The following is an 11,986-nucleotide window of genomic DNA, read 5'->3' on the forward strand; positions in this document are numbered from 1 at the left end:
CCCTTTTGGGGGGTATCTCCCTGGAACTGTTCCGACTGGCACGCCAGGGAGTTACTCCACCAGTCGATCTCTCTTTCACACTCCCTGATGGTCCTCAGCATCTCGACCTCCTCCTTAAGTTCTGCCACTAAGCTAAGCAGATCTTCTACCTGCTCACACCTCACGCAGGTGGAATGCAGGCCTCCCTCCCTCGGCAGCAGCAGGCTCTGGCACTCCCTGCAGCCAGAGACCTGAACAGCCACGGTTTGGGACAGGGTCTCTGTCTGAGTTGCTACAGTCTCCTAACTGCAAGCTCTCCTTCTGGAGGCGACCATATTGGTCAGCAGTCTGGGACACCAGCAACAGGGTTCACAACACGACCTGCTTGTTCCTCTCTGCGCCTGTGCTCTGAGCTCTCAGAGGCTCTTTCAAGGCAAGGGGCAGGGGTGCGGTCGCCGTTACCGCGGGAACGCCCCCTGCCACGTCAGCCGCTCTCTCGCAAGGGCTGCTGGGGCTTCGGGGATCGGGAGATGTCAGGAGTCGCGATGCGTCTGCGCTGTCCCCTCTGCTTTTCCTAATCTCTGCTGAACCTCGCGGTCGCTGAAGCGTGTCGGTTCCAGCTCTAGCTGGGCTAGCTCCGATCAGCTGACTGGTAGCTAGAGGTTGACCCAGGAGATGACAGTCTTGCTCAGAATGCGTGGGTAAAGCCCTTCACAAATCTTCGTTAGTGAAGACATGCCATCCTCATAGGAGAAGGAAAACTAACTTCAAACCAGGGCAGATGGAGCTCATCTAACCTTGTAAGGTCTTCTATCTAAGAGAAGGACACTCTTATGAAACCTACGACCTGAGGACTTTGCTGTCACCGTCCTAGCTATCTAGGCCCTGGCAGATAAACCTCAGGTGTAAAGGGTGGGGCCAGTTCTGCGCATGCTGTGCCTCACCTGAAAAATCCATTGCGCAGGCTGGAAGGGTTTACCCACACTTGCAAAGCCCTGTAATGACAAGTGAGGGATGAAACAGCAGGTGACAAGGAGCACTGGAAGCCGCAGGTCCAGCAGGCGGTTCAGGACATTGGTCGCTCAAGATTGTCCCAGGAGATGACAGTCCTCTTCAGAAACATCCTGAATGCCTAAGCAGCCTTTTTTCCAACCAGGTTTGCCTATCCCACATTGCCCTTAGTCATCGTGCTTGTAGTAAGCGTGGGTAAAGCCCTTCCCAAATATTTGCTTGCAAAGCCAAGCCATCAATATCATCCCAGGATGCTGACTGCCACTCTGAAACCTGAGCATGCTTCCTGCAGTAAACTTACAACCCACACAAAATACATATGACTGGAAGTGGCCTATAGAAAAAAAGAGACATCGTCATTCTAAGTATTTAAGTTCCTTTCTTCTTTCTTTTTCTTAAACTTAACATCTTGCTTTTCTGATTAATATCATGGCTGAAAGGAATGTGTTTTTTTCCCAAAGACACAGCCATCTTCAGGCCTTTGCTTTATTAATGCACACAGCTGCCACCAGTCTATCCTTTTACCTCAGAGATGCACCTTGAGGACTATTGGTTTTCTCAGGCAGGATTTTGCTTCAGGCAGCAGCTCCAAATGCTTCTGTTCTCACTATGTAAAGAGGCGCTTAATTGCTACTTGCATCTAACCCAAGCGAAAACTAATTTGCATGCCTGGGACTGATCCCTAAAATTGAACCATATGTTTAACAGCTGCCATTAGCTGCTTTCAGCATAGCAATCGAGTAGTTTTGGCAAGGTCTGGAGAGGGAGCAACCACGTAACACGGAAAGAAGGAGTGTCCTTAAGTGCCCCTAGGTCTTATGTTGATTCATTTATGAGTTATGCATTTTTAAAAGAGCCCTGCACTGCTGGCAGGTCAGAGCATTGCGTTTTTGACAGAAAACAATATGCTCAGGAAAATGTCTATTTGTTTCTGCGAGGATATGTGTGTTGGACTCTTTGAGACAGTTACTTTGGCCTCTCAAGAGGTCAGACAAGGCTGAGAGCCTGGAAAGATCTGGTACACAGCAAGCTGGGCTTGCAGTGCTGGCAGGTTCCCTGCCATGCTGGCAGGATGTTTCTGGGTTCGATAGGAAGTGCAGGGCTGGGTGTCCGGAGTAAAGGTGGCATTAGGGTGTGCTTCCCAGGACAAAGACCAAACAAGGCTGTAATGGGCTTTCTAGCCCAGGGAACCAGGCAGTGCCTGTGTGAGGGCAGCACTGTGGGGAGACTCCCCTCATGCACCCCTCCACATGCACATGTGGATCCAGGTAGCCAGCAGCAGACATAGAGAGCACAGAGGATTTTTTAATCTGGGACCAGCCCTGATCCACAAGAAGAAAATTTCAGTATCTGGGACCTTTCCAGGCTAGCGCAGCCAGAAGGATTCCTGAAGGGAGCACTACTTGCCCTGGCGTTTTCCCTTTTTTTCCCTCTCAGGCCTCCAAGAGGCAATGAAAATCTGTGGGAATGGAGAAGAAAACAGCCCCATGACATCAAGAAGGAAAACGGCACGTTGGTATCAGCCTCTGGGCTCTACTGCTTTGCTCTGCAAAGCAGACAACCTGCTGGTCCCAAGCCCTGGCAATCCCCTTGCTTCAAAGCATAGCAGCACTCAGGTCATGCACACAGTGGGAAAGCACTCCTGCAGCAATCTGCTCTGCCAGTGCCAGAGGGACAAGAATCAGCCATGCTGGTGGTCCAAGGTGGGAGAGGGCAGAGGTGTGCACAGACAGTGTGCAGAGAGGTGGGAGAGGTCTTTGGTCAGTGGGGCAGAGCACTGGCTCATGCACCAGTTACTGCTTCTTACAAGTTCTTCAGCTCAGTGGTGCCTCAGTAGCAGCCTGTCTGCACATTTCTAGTGCCCAGCTAATGAGATGTAATTCAAGTTATATTTGATCACACTCAGAGAGCTCTTGTAAGCAGTCATCTCTCCTTCCCTTTGCCTGGGTTAGCAATGTGTCTGTTATCAGCTCCTGCCACTCACTTGATGTGTGGTGACTTGCTAATCTGTGACTTTTGGGTGACTCCAATGGTCTCAGTGCAATGACGCTGTTCTGCTCCGGAAGCTGTGCAGCAGAGAGGCATAGAAGGGTAGCAAGCCAGACCTTAATATAAGCTCTTCTATTAATTTATACATGCAGATAGGCATATGCATTTATTTATATGCTTCATTTATACAGCATATCTATGTGTATGTATGTTAACATGTAAACACACATGCTCACTTTGTATATGTATGTATGTATGTATGCCTGTTTGAGTGTATGTATGTGTGTATGCATATGTATTGATGCATAAGTGCACCTGGACAGCACATGAACTACGTGTTCAAATTCAGGGTATTTGGATTCAGAGCGCTCGTGCTGGGGTTGACTTACATGAAGATTTGCATTTATCAACAGTTCTTGACTACCCCTTTGCCATAGGAAATAGAGCAGATTTTTGGTAGAATGACTAGGGTTAACTAAGCTGACAGCTCCTCTGAGAAAATCTCAAGCCAACGAAAGTCAAAAGGGGGTGGACAGGTAGAGGGAAAGATATATGAATGATTAAAGTATCTAAAAGAAAATCAGTAATTTTGAAATGCCAGAGCTGGAAACAATTAGTGGCTGGCTGGCAACTCGCAAGAACCAATAAAAAAAGGATGCGATTTCTAATAACTCAAAAATATAATCTGTTGATAAGTTAAGAAGGAGCTACAGGGGAAAAAAAGGTGAGTAGGAAACTAAATCTGTTAACAATTATTGTCAGTGCCAACACCGCCTTGGAAGAGTCACGTTTGTTCTACCACCTCCACCCGGCCAATTATAACAATATGTATGCACCAGGCTCTGCTGACAGGAGCACCCACCAATCCCACTAGCACTAAGGAGCTGCTGGCATTTGTTTTTATTTTAATTTACCACTCAGCTGTTTCAAATCACACAAAGCTAAAACTTGGCTTACAAGTTGTCAGTTCCAATGCTAATCTTTTGTGCTTACTGCATATGTGCCTGTGTGATATGTATATTTTCTGAATTGTAAAACTGCTGTGGAAATTTCCCAGTTTGGGTATGAAATCTCCTCTCCAGCCCTTTACTGTAAAGTTTGGTCATGTTAAAGCTATTGACGTATGTTTACTCCCCAAACAGGAGCCTGCCAGATGATGCAAACTAGCTGGATCTAGTTCACAATTCCCTCACACAAGTTTAACAAGCTAACCTGGTATGGTAGATCAGACTGTACGTGTGTAGGGTCATCCTATGCAAAGGGACAATATCCCTATGATTGCTTTAATTTCTCTAACCAGGAGATAAACAGCACAAGCACATGATAAATTGCATGTATTTTTTATATCTTTTGACCTCCTCACTTGCTCTCTGCCCACTAATCCATTTCTGCTGGGACCACTTCTGGTGTTACAAACCTCTGAGCAGCGCGCAAACAGCCAGTTCTCAAAAAAAGCCCTGTCACAGATTATTTTCTTCTTTCCTTTGTAAACATGGCATTTCCCTTTTTATCCTCCTCCTCCAAATTACACTAGTCCAGAGCAGAGACCAGTGACAGGTACAGGATACTGCAGCTCAGGGCAGGCTTATCAGCCAGAGCTGGACATGCCCATTTGAGGTTCTTAGTTTGGGGGAACCGTTATTCTGGTATTGATGGTAAATATCTTGCGAAGTTCTTTCTCCAGAACGTGGCAGAAACAAGATATATGGTGGCTTGCTCTGGTATAAATATTATGTTACAAAAATCACTCATGTCTTCAGTGCTTCAGAAGAATTTTGCTGGTTTTGGCCCCAATCCTGTAATATGCTCTGTATGGGCAAGAAGTCCTTCCTCATGGACTAACTGAGAGATTGAAGCTGTATTTGGACCGTGCAGTTGGAAGCATTCAGCTGCTCCTCAGCACTGATGAGTTGCTTTTTATTTATATTTAATTTAAATGAGCAAGTTCCATTGTAACTAGCACACTTGGAATCTGCATCCTGTTTGTTCTAAGATATAAATGTGCCACACTGGGGTCCCAGAGCTCAGGGCAGAGCTAGGAATGAACTGTGAGCCCCTGGTTTCCATCTTCCAGTGTCATATCCTGAATCATTTGAATCTTGCACAGCTTAAGGCTGTTCATCTCTTGAGCCTGCTCTGACAATAGAATCATTGCAGTAATATGAACTTGCAACAAGCTGGAGAGGCTTCTGAAAGAAGGCAACTTGTGCACAGTCCATATGCTGGCAGAGTGACTGCATAACTGCTGTATAAGTGGTCAGAAGACCGTCTACCATCTGTACCTACACCACATACAGCAAACCCGGGCTTTCTTTCACACCCTCAGAAAACCCAGACTCTGTATGACACCTCTTGTGAGCCAGGATTTCATGTACACTGATATTGACTTCACACATCGTGAATCTGCATGCACTGCAGCCAAGATGTATGGACACTGCCATTCTTGTGCCCAGCTGAATGCAGTTTCTTAAATAAGCTGATAAAACCAAATGTTTTATTCTGATATAACCAAGCTGGGTTTTTTTTTTTATTTTGGGAAATCAATCTATACTTACCTGCACAGCAAACACATGCAAAGGGTTTGGAAGAGGTTTTGAAAGACAGACCAAACTAACAAGCAAAACTAAATCACACCAAACATTCCCCCACCTCATTTTTGTCCATGCTCCTAAGCAGTCTATGGAGTTAGATTTAAAAGTTCATTCTGGCATCTGGCTTCTTCTCTGAACTATGGCTGCCACTTTCTGCCTCCCTCAGCTGTTCCCACAGTGAAACCAGACCTTTCACAATGAATGGCTTCAGCCTTGTGAGTCATGGTCACATACTGACTTCACTATTCTTAATTTCTGTTCTCTGCTGTAAAGCAATTTTCCTACAGGTATCCTGGAGAATGGTGGCTGCATCTTGCATACATCCCGCTTACCTTCTCGTGTTGCTTTGGTCTGAATGATGGTATCTTAGTACAACGGTTTTTGGTCTCTGGGAGGTATATGACAGGCAGTCCTAGCAGGGTAAGGCTGAATCTACCTAACCCTTGTCATATGAGGGAGCAACATTTTTGTAAGATGACCTCTTGCTCATTAGAGTTTATTCATGCAGGCTTCCAGACAGAACAGCACCAATTCTTGTTGCGCTTAGGAGAAGTTTGCACCAGGCTGCAAAGTTACAGCATTTTTCTATCTACATGTAGACTGGAGCAGATTAAGGGGAGGAAATACATGCATTGACCTGTAAGGTTTTTGTTTAACTCTGGTTTATTAAAGGTCACTCATCATGGAATGATTAAAAAAAATAGCTCATGTCTGATAATTGTATTTGAATTCTTGGAGGTACATTAACTAGTTGGATAGGTGTCATTGTTTTTGATTTCAGGGGTGCATTTAGTGCTGCACCACATATTGGTACAATCTCAGTAAGTCAGAAAGTATTAGAGGGATGGCAAGGCACTGTCAAAGGAAATGGTTCCACTGCAGGTTGGAGCACCAAGAACCTGCAGAATGAAAACAAAAATGTAAGAAATTCACACATTTCATTTCTTTACTGCATGCAAATATTCAAACCCCATCTGTTGCTCAAGATGTGGAAAATAAGTTTTGCAAACTTGGACCAAGTGGAGATTTCTTCTACGCTTGCGCTGTGCAGGATTAAAGTGTGAGGTTCTGCCTGGCTGCCCAGGTGAGTGACTTGTGTTGCTGGAGCTTGCTAGGGTTTTAGGGGAACTTCAGAGCCTGCTGGCTTCACCCCAATACTCCTCCAGCCAGCACCAGGGCAAGCAGGGAGCTGTGATGTACCAACCTAGTGGTTTCTCTCTCCCACGCTTCAGAGGGGAAGTATCAGATTGTCAGGCACAGTCCAGTCAATGCTGTGCTCCTGGGATAGTGCAACCACATGCTGCCCTTATTTGGGCTGGATTGAAGAGTTACGAGCCAGTCCTTGGACTCTTTTTGCCTTTTAACAACTTTGTTTCGGTGAGACACTTTTTTTCCCCTGTAAGGAAAAACCCCACAAATATTTTTAGAGCTGGTTAAATAATTTGTTATGAACAGATTGTCCAATGAATTTTGGCCTTTTTCTCAACATGAGTCATTCACAACCTTATTTCAGTGGATGTATTTGTTATTCATAAATAGTAAAGGAATAGTTTATGCAAAGAAAATTCACTCTCTGGATTATTCCAGAACTGCTTGTTTTTTCATTAACATCTGCTTTTTCTGGTCTAAGATAGTTTATCTAGGCTATGAAGAACCGTATCTTACAGAATCATAGAATAGTTAGGGTTGGAAAGGACCTTAAGATCATCTAGTTCCAACCCCCCTGCCATGGGCAGGGACACCCCACACTAAACCATGTCACCCAAGGCTTCGTCCAACCTGGCCTTGAACACTGCCAGGGATGGAGCATTCACAACTTCCTTGAGCAGCCCATTCCAGTGCCTCACCACCCTAACAGTAAAGAATTTCCTCCTTATATCCAGTCCAAACTTCCCCTGTTGAAGTTTTAACCCATTACCCCTTGTCCTATCACTACAGTCCCTGATGAACAGTCCATCCTCAGCATCCTTATAGGCCCCCTTCAGATACTGGAAGGCTGCTATGAGGTCTCCACGCAGCCTTCTCTTCCCCAGGCTGAACAGCCCCAACTTTCTCAGCCTGCCTTCATATGGGAGGTGCTCCAGCCCCCTGATCATCTTCACTGTCAATAGTAATAAAAGACTTCAAACAGGTGAATAGCAGGAATAGAAAGAATAAAAAGAAAATCTACTGAAGGAATAGAAAATCAAAATGAACTACTGCCTGTGGTAAAAGCATGTTAACGTTTGGCTTCAGATGTTTTTGTGGATGTGTCTGTGGTCATTGAAAACGTTGCAAACATGGAGCAGTATTATTCATCAGGAGAAAAGACTGGTATATTTAGGCACAAAAAGATTGGATTGTATACCCAGCAAAGGACCTGGACACTCAAAGTTTCTCCAACCAAGAGAGCTGAACTCCTGCACAGTACATGGACTTACTCTAAGTATCCTTGTCTGGGCTAAGCTTTTCTAGGTTACTAGAGTTTTTTTCTTTCTTCTACTTATGTGGCTTAGTTCGAACATAATCGGTGCTTGCTTCTGGCATAGGTTAATAAATTGGATCTGCAGTTAAGGTTATGGTATGGTTTAGGTTCTGAATATCTGAACCTGGTAAACCAAGTTAACTGCTGGACCATGGCACGTCCTCAAGGCTAGGATGAAGATGGGACAACCCCTGGTATCAATACAGGCTGGGGGGTGAAGGGATTGAAAGCAGCCCTGAGGACTTGGGGGTACTGGTGAATGAAAAACTGGACATCAGTCAGCAACATGTGCTAATAGCCCAGAAAGCCAAACGTATCCTGGACTGCATCGAAAGGAACATGACCAGCAGGTCATGGAAGGTGATTCTGTCCCTCTAGTCTGCTCTGGTGAGACTCCACCTGGAGTACTGTGTCCAGCTCTGGAGTCCGCAGCACAAGAAAGATATGAACCTGAGTCCATGAGCGGGCCCAGAGGAAGGCTACAAACGATCAGAGGAAACATCTCTCCCATGAGGAGGCTGAGATAGTCGGGCTTGTTCAGCCTGGAGAAGAGAAGGTATAAGGTCTCCAGGGAGAGACCTTATTGAGGGTCTCTCCAATAAGGTCTCTCTAGGGAGACATTATTGAGGCCTTTCAGTACTAAAAGGGGGCTTATAAGAAAGATGGGAACAAACGTTTTAGCAGGACCTGTTATGATAGCACAAGGGGAAATGGTTTTAAACTAAGAGAGGGTCGATTGGGGCTGGCTATATATAAAAATTTTTTTTACAACGAGGATGGTGAAACACTGGAAAAGGTGTCCAGAGAGGTAGCAAATGCTCCATCCCTGGAAGCACTCAAGGTCAGGCTGGACGTGGCTCTGAGCAACCTGATCTAGTGGAAGACGTCCCTGACCGTGGTAAGGGTGGTTAGATTAGATGGCCTTTAAAGGTCCCTTCCAACCCAAATTATTCTCTGAGTCCATGTTAGCAGGGGCAAATGCATGTATTGTGTTGGTGGGTTAGGCTTAGAGCTAACGTGTGGGGCATTGGCAGCTGCAGATCTATTTTATGTGCCAATGCCTCCATGCAGTTGTGTGAGATACAGCAGTGACCCTATTCCATAGCCCATTAAAAGATCATCCTCACCCTCACCTCCTCACCCGTGCTAAAGCATATGCCGTTGATCCCACTCAGTTTCTGTCTGCAGAGACCTTGCAGATACTGCAGGCTTTTGCAGTTAGAAGTATCTCTGGTGCTTGGTGTCTCAAATCCTATTTTAATTCCTCATCTTGACTTTAACCATCCCAGCAAGGCCTAGCAATTCAGTGGACCACACTGACCACTTCAGACTTCAGGTCTGAAATGCAGTTTGTAAACACCCTACAATTAGCACTTACTTCAGATGCTGCTTTCATAAACCCTACACAAACTATTGCATTGCCCACTTCAATTAGCAAAAGTCATTCACAGTACCCCCTTCTGAAACTCACTTCAGTGTAGCTCAGCAGAGGAGGTGAGATCAATTTACACGTTACCATTATGCAAATATCCTTCAGTTCAAATACTGGCAAAATGATTTTAAGGAAAGCTACCTGCCAGCATGAACAAGGCATACCTTCTAAGTGCTAATTAAATTGCCTCCTGTATTTACTCTTTCAGGCTGTTTTTCTTTGCTTATTTTTAACCATGTATTCTATAGAGTTTAAAAACCTGAAAGACAAAGAGCCCCCTAAAAAACCTAAAAAAAATTAAAAAATAGAAAAAAAAGCCTAGATTTATATAGGGTTTTTTTTTGCTAAAGTATTGTATAATAATTTATGGCTTGCATTTCATTGATTAAACTTGACTTCCTAATTTATACATGGGCTTTTCTTCATTTCTAAAGAGTTACATGTGGAGGATTTCAGCTACAGTACAATTGGTTCAGGTGTTTTCATTTCCTGGTCCTATATTCAGCCACGCCTCATATTTCCCTCTCTCATGACTATAAACAATTTTCTTGGCAGCTTAGAGAAGGTAAACACTAAAGAAAGGAGGAAGGGATGTGGCTTCATAATTTGGAGAAATAGCCAGGAAACTGTGTTTGATGAAGAAAAATACATGGGAGATTAGTTTAATCTTTAGGCCACCTACTAGGCATCAGAAACTGAAAGCATCAATCAATGTGCACCTGATTTTCCAATTAGGCAATGACCATATATGAATTGCTATTAAACTTTAATAGCATTATAACATAATCGATGCCCTCTTAATAGTGCCCTCGAGGCACACTGTCCTGCTCTAATCAGTTCAAGGAAACATAATGAGAAACTGAACCAAAATACTTTAGGTTATATGGATGGCTAGTAAAAAAGCTGACCAAAATTCTTCATTATGTTAATTCTTCTCATATTCGGAGTCTGCCAAACCACTTCCCACCTTTTCTGGGGCCTGGGAGTTCAGCACTGTAATTATTGAAAAGGTAATGCAGTTTATTGCAGCATTTGGTCTTGTATGAAGGTTTGCATTCCAGAAAACCTTAAATTTCCTCCTTTTGCAAGTCTTCTTGCCATATTGTTCAGTCCAGATGAGTGATAGCATTAAACATTACATTTAATTCCAGGTCATTACTTGCTTTCTGTTTCCTTGTTTTCTTCCTCTGTACAGGAGGCTCTCTGTGACAATTCTTTGAGGTAAACACTTGCTCACGAAAATGTGGTATGTTCTTTTTTTCAGATATTATTTTCTCCCTACCACTGTTAAACATCTTTTTCCTAGAAACCATGCAGTAAAGCAGACCTGTAATATTTCAACTTACATGTTGGCATTTAATCATGTATCAGATACAAATGTCATGTACCACATTGGCTAGTGTTTCATCCTGCCAGAAATACATTGCCTGATTTCTCTAAGCCAAGCAGACAGATACTTAATATTTAACATTTTATGTCTCACTCTAACAGGTACCAGTAACAGTCAGATCTTCAGTACTCCCTTGGCGATATCATTTGTGTATATCACAAGTGGGCAGATGCCAGAACAAAGATAGGTGTACAAGTCAAATTACCCGACATACCCACAGCCTCTGACATGCTTATCTTATGACATATTTGCAGGTCTGAATTTCTGCTGAACCCACTGCTACACCAAATAAATCTTCAGTGCTGCGAGTAATATTACTATGACACACAGATCTTTCTTAATGCATCTAGAAATTTGTGTCTGACTACTTTAAGGAAGGGTTTGGATGTGTTCCAGTTGACCTGCGTACATACATATAAATGTATATGTCTCTTTAAAGACTACTTCAGACCATGAAGCTGACCAGAGAATCTGTGAAAATGTTAAATTTATTAAGAGTGGGTTGACTGCTCTCTTTAGCTATGTGAAACTTTTATGGATGATCCTTCAAATCTGGCTGCTGGTTGGATTCCAGATATTATTATGTAGCTATGTATGGTTATAGTAATTCTGGTAGAGGATTTGCTGTGAGAGATATCAGGCGGATTGTATATGATTGCACACACATGTGTCAAGTCTGCAGCAATATGGAGGTCCAAAATCAGGTCCGAATTCTGAACAAAGTCTAAGCCATGTTAGCTGTAAACCTGAAACTTCACAGATTCAAGGCAAAATGCAACATACTGGGAGTTTTTGGGGGGATTAGAGTTTTAGGGTTTGGGGGCTGGTGTCATATGGCTTTGATGCTTTTGTACTTTCAATAATCTTAATGTATTTTAAAGTATTGAAGTGTACTAAATTTCTTCAAATGAAGGGCTTTGTGAAGAGAGTTCAAACTAGTAGTCCCAAAGTATATCAGTCTGAAAGCAACATATAGGAATCTTCCCAAAATTACAACCATTGTGCAACAGTCTGGAAGGAAGCAATGTGTTAGGTTAGCGTAAGACCTAGAGGATGTCATATACACCTGCAAGTCCTGGTGAGTTAAGTAGAAAGATAGTACCAGAATCACCTCTGCCCGAGATATTGCT

Source organism: Psittacula echo (genome assembly GCF_963264785.1).
Source record: "Psittacula echo genome assembly, chromosome: 2".
Classification (NCBI taxonomy): Eukaryota; Metazoa; Chordata; class Aves; order Psittaciformes; family Psittacidae; genus Psittacula; species Psittacula echo.